This window comes from Corvus cornix, chromosome 1 (assembly GCF_000738735.6).
Source record: "Corvus cornix cornix isolate S_Up_H32 chromosome 1, ASM73873v5, whole genome shotgun sequence".
Taxonomy (NCBI): Eukaryota; Metazoa; Chordata; class Aves; order Passeriformes; family Corvidae; genus Corvus; species Corvus cornix.
This window is the reverse complement of record NC_046332.1, coordinates 18,127,678-18,137,966: the sequence shown is the minus strand read 5'-3', so window position 1 is coordinate 18,137,966 and position 10,289 is coordinate 18,127,678.

Sequence of the window (10,289 nt, the reverse complement as noted above, 5' to 3'; positions counted from 1 at the left end):
GATGATGGATCAAAACCAAACAGATGTGCCTTTGGAAAAGGGGGATTGACTGATACCGAATTAAGCCACAGAAGGTGTTGAGAATTAATCCCGCGACAGCCAAAACATATTGTGCCCATGTTGCATAATCTGAAAGCATTAATACCTATGGATCCAGCCTAACACTTTCTGCTTGCTTACTTACTGCTTTAGAAAGATTTTTCAAGCAGCTATGTAAATAAAAATTTCAATTATTAATGCACACTGAAAATAATAATAAAGATCTGGCTTTCAAAGATGAGAAACCGTCAGCATGTATTAGAATAACTGTATGAAACTTTCAAATTGGCAAAATGTGCTGGGAACAGAGCATTCAACATTTCTCGCCTCCACTCAGGTTTATGTGTTCAGGGTTTTCTATTGAATCACCTCTGAATCACTTCCATTACCTCTGTGTAGGGAGCTTGCAGCTCTCTGAGACCTGTCTCTGAGTGCATCAAATGAGACAGCCGTAAGAAAGCCGGGAAGTCAAGAATGAATTCTTACCTTATTCATGTCAAATGTGTGAAATACTTGTTCCACATAGTTGTTAGCTTCAGGGCTAAGTCCGTGTAGATCCAGGACATGTTTAAATTCATGCAGGCAAAGTTGTCCAGATGGGCACTCCTTCATAAACTTTGTGTACCAGTGGTGAACTTCCATAGCATTAATGTCATCCGCTGATCCAGCAGCACCCATTGCATCAAACATACCAGGTAACCTTTTTCAGTTTTTATTCATCCAAATGTTGATTCTTGCTTCCCAACAATGATCATTCAAACACCAACTCTGCCTTTGAGAGCTACTTTAAACCTCTTACAGATCACTGCCAAGATAGACTAGGTAAATATAGCACCCTAGCAAGATTACTGGCACACAGTTTTAGTGCCCCGTGGCTTTATCAGCTAATTACAGTCTTTGTGCACAGTCAGTCTGCAGAGTCTCAGGTGAACTGATTATACTGGTTCTCATTCTGAACTTGCATCTGTGGTGCTAAAGGCATCTAAACTGGATGAATATTGAAAAAGAAACATGCAGGAACTTTGAGGCTAGTTTCTAAACCTTAATTTTAATAATTTATAAAGTTTTAGTAGAACTTAGAACCATTTTAAAACTTGGATACATTTTGTGCAGCTGCCTTGGAGTAACTGACTTTTCATTTTCATTATTTCTGTATATACAGTGATCCAAATCTTACCTTACAAGTCAAAACTGCAACACAGTTTGTCTTGGATAACCTGAAATACTGAAAGCGGCCGTACACCAAGCACAAAAAACTTGTTGTCTTTAGACAGCAGTTCTACAAGCATCTGAGTCTCCTGTAAGCCAATGTTGTCCTGAAAATCACTTCCCTTGAAAATTACTGCCATTGCTCTTTCAATCCCATCCTTTCCCTTCCCTTAGGCCAGCAGAAATGTTTGTGGTTGCACTTGGAAACAAGTGTTAGAACAGATCCAGGCAAAAGCTTGCAATAAGATCAAATACCAAAAAATAAAGCTAGCTTTAGAAAACATTGCTTACATTTTTGCATTTCCTGGTGCCACAATACTGGGTTGTACAAGAGAACGGATAAAGTGAGGGTGGAAAAGGGTGGCCAGCAGTACAGGGGGTGCAGGACTGCTGCTTCTGCTGCTTCAAATTGCTTGTGGAAACTTGCAGTGTCATAACATCTGTGCTGTATTGCAGGACATAGCAGTGTACAGGTTTACAGCATTTAAGCCCTACAGCAGCATGCAATAGTTAAAGACTAAACTAGTAGAATTAAAAAAATACAGCTGTTACCTCTAAGCCTACTGCAAAGGTGGTGTCCCACCAGTGGCACTGCAGTGGTGTCTCACAGGAGGAAGGTGAGCACCACCTGAGCAGCTTTGCTCTGCAGAGCAGGGTGCAGTCCCATTGCTCTTGAGTGCTGTGCAGCTGCATGAGATGAATTTTCCTCTGGCCCTAGGCTCCTGCTGGTTCAGTTGCAAAAGCAGTGTCAACAGTCAGGAGAGACAAATTTGGTTTTAGGACGGCAAAGGAACTGAATGCTACTGTTGGACATGTCATGCAACCTGGTTTTCAGGTGCCAGGAGCGATGAGCATCATGGTGGTGCATCCATGGGGTGTGCACTGGTGGCAGAACCAGCAGGGCAAGCTGCCCCTGATACATAAAGTTTAGGGCCATGGCACGCAGGTTCATGTGGTCCTCCAGTATTTTGAAATCATTCTTTAGGCACTCAAAAAGCTGTGATGTGCTAATCATGTAAGATCAGAATCGCAAGGTATTTTTCAGAAATGGGTACAAGCCTTCACTGTAAAAAGACAACAAGCTGGGCTGTTGCTGGAACAGTCTTTCAGCACATATTTGCACCTACATTGCATAAACCAGAGTCTGCAGCCAGTCAGGGCAATGCTGCTGAGGGGGGAGAGATGGGGGAGAAAAGTGCACAGGGATGCCTGGAGGACTTCAACAGAGACATATACTGTAGATATTATTAAAAGGTGATTTTTTTCCCTAATCTCTAGTCATTCCTTGCATCACTTTTAACAGTCTCTCCAGAGCAAAAATAGCTGCCCACTAACATCCTGTTAGTTATAAGATCAAGACCTTCGGTACTGAGAAGCAGCAGGGATTTTCTATATGAAATACTGAATAAAACCAGAATCTGAAACATGTGAAGTGGTATTTGGAAATATTTCACTTCAAAATATCACTAGCAGGCAAAGGATGCCGAATTTTTAATAACAAACAACAGCAAGCAAAAGAAAGGTAGCTTAAAATGGCAATCTTCAGTATTTTATTGTTCTTCATCAAATCTAAATTTTCAGTAGTTAGGAATTGGAAATGCTGACACAGAATTTCCCAAGTGTATATCTACCAATTTTCTTGTTCAATGAAAAGAGGAAGTTTTAAAAAACTCAAATGTTACTCAGCCTTCCTTTCCCCCCACCCCTCAAAATCACAGCAGTATTCAAAGGGAAAAAATCAAAGGTTTGAACCATAGGTTTCAGAGGCTGTAGACAATTTTTTTTTAGTAAATAAAGTGACCTGCAATTGGTTTTGTACATTTTTATTTTCAAACCTTCTTCTGAAAAAAGCAACAGCATAAATGGGAATATTAAAAGTAAGCCATCTCAGTCCTTGAAAATGTGCATATTTCTTTCCATGGCATGGAAAACTCTCCTAACTCTTGTTGTCATTTTCCTTCTGGAAGACAAGGTTAAAATGTCAGAAAAATCTACATTTTATTTAAATAACTATTCAAGATAATCATCAAGCTATTCTAAATTATGTATTTGATGAATCTGAAAAAAACCCCTCAACTTTTACACTGGAGAATTTTACAAAATAAGCATGTGAACAAGCATGACATGCTTATCAGCAAAGGTCATAATTCAAAAAGAATGCCCAGAAGACTTGAAGAAGCAGTGCAAAAACCCAGAGTAAAATGGAAACATGGAAGCTAGAATTAGGTGCAAGTAGGAGAAGAAGCTGCTTTTCAGGGAGTTCTTGTTGGCCATGTTCCTGCTAGGAGTACTGAGGGATTATAGTGATGAAGTGCACACAGATTAGAAGGGCTATGCTGGCAACACTGTTCTTTTTAGCCGTTTAATATCCTCACTTTCACTCTGAGGAAAAGTTACTTTTCTATTTAAAGCACAATTTTCTCAGATTTATTACATGTCCACATCCAGGTTAGCTGGGGAGTACATTTTTTCATGTGTATTACCCTCCAACAAAGTCCAGAAGTAGAATGAGGGAGAATGTAGAAGCAGAGAACTCACATTGTAGGTCTGCAGGCAATGTAATACAAAAGGGAGGAAAGGCAGATGGAAGAAGAAAAGCAATACCTATCAGAGGGACTGACAGGGCTTTGAGAATGCAAGGCACTTCAAGAAAGGATGAAAAATTATATATTAAATTCTGCCATAAATGTGAGGCCTGAAAAGAGAAAACTGAACTTATGCATTACAGTAAAAAACAAAATTTAATTCCAATTACTTAAATCTAGCATCAACAGTTACACACAGAAACCTATTGCCTGAGCATGCCTCTATCAAAGAAGCATGTGCTTATTTGCCTCTGAATATGATTGTAAAGACCCACTCAGGTCACCTGGAACCTCCTAGCACTGTTCCAGATGGTACCTGCACTTAGACCTTCATATGTGATGGTGGGGACACACGGCTACTAACATAGGTTATGAAATATAAACCTTTGAGGGGATGGCAGACTGTATCTAGGACATTTCAAGTTTTCTATGGATGATGCTATAAAATATAGGGGAAAGTTTAATGAAGCATTTGAAACTTAAGAATTGCAGACAATGAAGACAACAATATCAGGACAGAGAAATCCATGTCTCTTTTAGGAAGAAGCTTCAAAGGACTAAACTCTGACCCCAGCTTTTCCCCAAAGCAAAATTCTCACTAAGTCTCTCTCACTGTTATATATTAGCATGATCAGTCTTAGCAAGCCACAGGAATAAAACATTTGGACTTAAAGATGTAGGAAGACAGCACCATTTAGAAGTTTTATCTGATACCCTTACTACAGTGACAGGCAATGATCTTATCTGTAGCCATGAAAACCACAGGTCCCCGAAATGAAAAGTCTTATTTTCCTTTAACCTCAAGGCAGCCTTTCTGGAACTCTTTGAAATATTCCTGCAAAATAATCTGAGAAAGAATTAGATTTCTTAAAAAAAAAACAAACCAGAAGAATGTGTGATTATAATGTGGAACTGATTATCACTGATGGAGGCTAAAAGTAAATGTAAGTTTAAAAAAAAATAGATAATTTTGTGGAGGAAAAGCCCATTTAACCCATTTGTTGAACCTCTTATTTGAATGATTGGCCATAGGCTGCTGGAAGCAGAGAGGGTGACTGAGGGGTACCTGTCCCCTAGGCACATGCTCCTGGCTTTTGCCAGAAACAGGAGAGTGGAGACAGGAGAGTGGACCTGAAGTATCTTTGTCTAGTGAAGTGTGGCTATTTTTATATAACAGACATGACTCAGAGAGTGTTTAACTGGCTTATCTTTATCCAACCAGTGGTCAGACTGACTGACTGAAGATCAATCATTTTGGAAAAATTATGGTGTTCTGAAGGTCCTGTCTAAGGTGGATGTCTGGGTACAATGCAGGCAAATCCACTTTATTTGTAAATTGCATATTTATCATAAAAGCATTCATGTAAATTATATTTTCTGTACAGTTTCTATTTGCATCTTCCGGTAATTTTTTTACACAGGTTTAATGCTTCTTTATTAGGACACTTTCTGATTTAATTTGCTTGTAAGTTTCTTAGTGTGCTTGCATGTGACAATACACAACTCTGAATACACAATAATAAACCTGTAAATTAGTTATTTACTGCCTTGTTGCTGTCTTAGGTCCTGTGTCTGTTTTCTTATGTAACAAAATAATACTTATGCAGAAATCTGTCTGCTACCAAAGTCATGACACATAAAGGGACAACAAGGTTCTACTGATATCAACTAATAAGAGAATAATTTTTTGTGATAGCCTACACTGAGGAGATGATTAGATGGCAATTAAAATTTAATTCTTCCTCTTCTCTAGTTATCATTAATAATAATTTTTTGTGGTTCTCAAACTTCATTAGATGCCTTTTAAAATTAGTTTTCTAAGTAGGTTCTGAATTGTTTTTAAGGTTACTTAAGTAATATTCTAATGCTACTAAAGCCCTTTATGAAGTCTTAAGGTGACACCATAATCTTTCTGGGACTCTTACATAACACACACTCCTCTGTATTCAAAAAAAAAAAAAATTAGGCAACCATGCCCTTTCCTCTACCTAGTAGAAAAAAGAGATAGGATAAATAAAACTTATTTCTTCTTCAGAAGGATAGTAAATATCATAAAATTCACCAAAAGGAATTAATGAAACAATTTAACAATTAATATTTGCTAAGTGATTATATAAACTCAATTTGAAGAACATCTATAACATGCTTACACCACTAGTCTTGAAAAGAATTCCGACATTTAGTAAGTCATAATTTGGTTTGATACCAGTAATTGCATGTAATCTGTCGGTCCCTCCCTGGGATAGAGTCTGGGATTGTCTAAGTGGCAAGATTAGTGCAGTGTGAACAGGCAGGGGAATTCATGGCACACAAAGCATCAGATTCTCTCATGAACCCAGAGGGACTCAGTGGGAAACATGAGTACATTCAAGTAGAGTGCAGCAGGGGATGTTTCCCTATGAAAAATCCATAGGTGAATATCTGTGCTATCTGTGTGCAGCTGTGCTTATAGATGAACATACTACTAACTCTGGAAGCCCAGAACCAGCCACATTCTTCTTCTTTTGTTAAATAACAAGAAATACTTGAAAATTAAATGTAATTTAATGTAATTTACCCTGTGAAGGGACTTTAGTAATTCTGCCATCTTTCCCCTCAGACGACTAAGTTTTCCTGGAAAAGCTATGTTTGCAGTTCACAGCTTTGCTGCAGTTTGCAAGCATAGTCTGCTTTGTAGACATGGCAGTGGATAGAATTTTTCTCTTTCATTTTTAAACAGTATGAGATCTTTTCAATCTAAACAGACTGTTTCATTTTATATCCTGAATATAGGCAATCCTAAAGTCCCTTTAAAATATATTTCTACTGAGAACTCCTTTAAATATTCATTGGCACGTAGAGAATTACTAGCTAATAACTCACCATGGTTAATAATCCCTGACAGAGGACATGCAAACAGTGGCCTGTAAGGTCCATCCATGGTTCATGCCTGGTCAGCAGCAACCGATGTAGAATGGACTCATGTAATTCCAGTAACTTACTTAGTACCATATCCAAAACGTTTGGCCAGCCACGATGCCAATTTTTTACATTAGTGAGTTCAGAGTGAAAAAAACTTGTAACTTTTGTTACTAATGTTTTTTGTCTGTCAGAAGGACCCTGAATAGTGGAGAGCAAGGTATAATAATGGGATAGGACAAAGAAAACAAAAAGGAAAATAATATCTTTTTATCTTACTATCAGCATTTGGTATAACATTCTGAGAGGCAATGCACAAAAATAAAACCAGCATGGAATTTAATTTAAAAGAAAGATGCATGATGGTCTTTCAACCCTTTATAGTTTATATTCCTCAAGAGGAATTTCATCACCACTGTGCTATGCAGCTCTGACTGTGCTCTAAAGTTGTCTCATGCTGCCACAGCAATCTCGAGGTAGTTCCTGGCTGCTGTAATTCTTGACAAACTTTAAGATATGAAAAAATACCAGTAGGCACAACACTTATTCGAGTGGTTTTTTAACCAAGTATTGAGAAAGAGTATTCCTTTTTGTTTTAGTCTGAAAAACTGATAAAAATACACATTAGAGAACTTGCACAGAGAAGCTGCACTCTGAGTAAGAAGGCACAGCTCCAGTGTATTTAGAAGAGGAATGTACGTGCTTAATCAGCACATGCAATTAAAATAAAGGCAAGCAAATCTGTTAGAGTTTAGAATGCAAAGATCATTGTTTCCAGACAATTTTGCGGATGTATTGCAGACTTCTTTTTTGCGTTTTTAAAGTGTTTTCATCATCATGGAACAGGTCATAATATCAGCATTCACTATTAAGAGTAAATCACTTGAACTCTAAGCTCTGGAAAATTTGACTCAGACTTCCAATCAAAATTTGAAAAGAAACTAAGGGGAAAAAAGATTGGGGTCCCAAAGCTGTCTGGAGGTTTTATTTAATGAAAAGAAATGTGCTCTTTAGCTTATGAAGTAGGAGTTTCATATTCTGTTTGTGAAACCAGGTATGCTCCCACAGCTGTTAGACTTAGACCCTTTAACAGACTAATTTTTCTTCTATCACAATTCTTAAAAATCACCATGTTGATATGATTTGTCTAAAACATAAGATACACCTCTTAGAGGATTTCCTCTCAGTCTGATGAGTTACTCAATATTAATCCTTGCTTTTGCATTAATGAGTTTGAGACCAAATTTTCCAGGCTGTTAGCAAAGAAATTAATGTATTCACCCCCCCCAAAAAAAAAAAAATCACAAAACCCAGTTAAGTGAACTAAATTTTTCATTAATCTTTTGCTAGTTTTGACTGCAAAAATGTTTTGCAACAGTAACAGAAAGCTAAAGCTGCGCTCAGATTTTCTGAATTAGGCTTGACCTGTTTGTCTACTTCACATAATTTAAGAAGCCTCTTTGAAGTATTAAACATACTTTTGTTAATAAATTCAAGAATATAAATAAAATCATGCTCTTTTTCTTGGAAAGAGCATCCACAAAGCATTATACCACCTATCTAGTAGCATGTTTTTAAAGAAAAAATTTTACCTGGATGTAGCATGATTTTAATTGTTTAGAAGGAATGTTATTCAGAGAGAAAAAATAATTAGTATTTACAAGGTGTTGCATGTGTATAAAAGGAGTCAAAAGAAGTTTGTAAAGAAGAAATAACTGAACAAAAGCTAATACAGAAAGGAGAGAACAGTAATTAAATTCAGGAGGGTATAGAAGCCCTAGCTGAGCAAATTAACTCTTTATCATCAGTGGGTGAATAATGACAACTGATTTGTCCTCTTATGCCTTAAAGGTGACATTGGAGTATTTAAAAATAATAAGTCTGCAGTATTGGAGTAAAAGGCCAGGACAATAGATAAATATGCCCTCCAGTACTATTACAAGTTTCCTATCCTTTGATCTAAAAGGAAACTCAAAAGAAGAAGGATAACAGGGTGTTTAATACTGTAGATCAGTTCCTGGAAAAGTTTAAAAGCCTGAAGTTTGTTTCTGTGAAAAACCTCTAAGAATGTGAATGTGCACTTTGGACAAGCAGCTGCTGGCATCTCCCAGTAACATAGGCTCCTAGTAAGCACACACAGGTAGTGAACTTTCCTGATGCTTTAAGTCAGCATAGGACAAAATATGAAAAGATCCCTGAAAACAAATTCTTGTGTCCTTGATGGGGAAGCAATTCAAACTTCACATGCAAATGTTTGATCTTTACTTTTCACCTTAAAGGCATCTGAAAGCTTTTACTTCTAAATTGAATTAGCAGTTTGCAAAAACTGCAAAAAAGCAGCTAATTAATGGGAACAGAGTGACCTGCAGCTTCTCTGAATGGTGCTGTAGCCCTGTCTTCTGAGTTCATTGTACATCTGCACAGTTGTAGAAACAATTGGGTGGCAATTTGGCCACAGAGGAAAACATGGCAACTAAGAACATGTAACGTGGAGTGGTAAAAATAATCAAGCTGAGTAGCTGTACTTACCCAGAGTGACTCCACAAGTGTAACGATTTCTAAGTGATTGTGGTGGGTTGTCTGTGTCTGGCTGCCAGATGCCCACCCAACTACTCCCATTCCTCCTCCTCAGCAGGACAGGGGAGAAAAAAAGATGAAAAAGCTCAAGGGTTGAGTTAAGGGAGGGAGTTTGCTTACCAATTACTGTCATGATGAAAACAGACTTGACTTGGAGAAAATTAATTTCGTTTATTCTCCATTAAAATAGAGTACCTTGCAGAGAAAGAAAGACAAAACAAAACCTTCCCCAAAGCTCCTCTTTTTGACATGCTCAACTTCACTTGTTCATTCCTGACTCCTCTACTTCCTCCCTCCAAGCAGTGCAGGGAATGGGGGCTGTGGTAAGGCCGTAACAGCTCCTCTCTGCCTCTCCTTCCTCTGCATTCTTTTCCTCTTCTGCAGGGTGGCTCCTTCCCATGGGCTACAGCACTTCAGGATCAACCTGCTCCAGCATGGGTTCTCCATGGGTCACAGTTCCTTCAGGGCATGTCCACTTGCCAGTTGTGATCTTTTCCTGCAGTGTGGATGCCTGCTCCAGTGTGATCTCCTACAGGGAGAATCTCTGCTCAAGTACCTGGAACATCTTGTTCTCTGACTTTGGTGTCTGCAGGGCTGTTTTTCACAGCCTCCCCCTCACTCCTCACTGACTGTGCACACGGGCTTTTCCTGGGGCACTGCCATTGTGGCTGCAGGGTTCAGCTGTGCCTCGCGATCGGTCTGGTGGAGTGAGCTGGAAGTGGCTGTGCTCAGCACAGTCCCTGCCACTCCCCATCAAGGCCACCTTGCAGCCCCGGCCACCTGTACATTGCTTCAACCACAATTTCAGTGCAGCTGAGGATTGGGACAAAAACAGACATTGTCTGCATGGAAAAACAGGATAAACAATCACTTCCCATACAAAACTCACTGGAAAAGTTGTGACAATGCCACAGTCAGGGTAACCATGGTTTCCCATGAAATGGGAACTCTGCATTCTGAGTGAATACAGTCAGGCAGCTG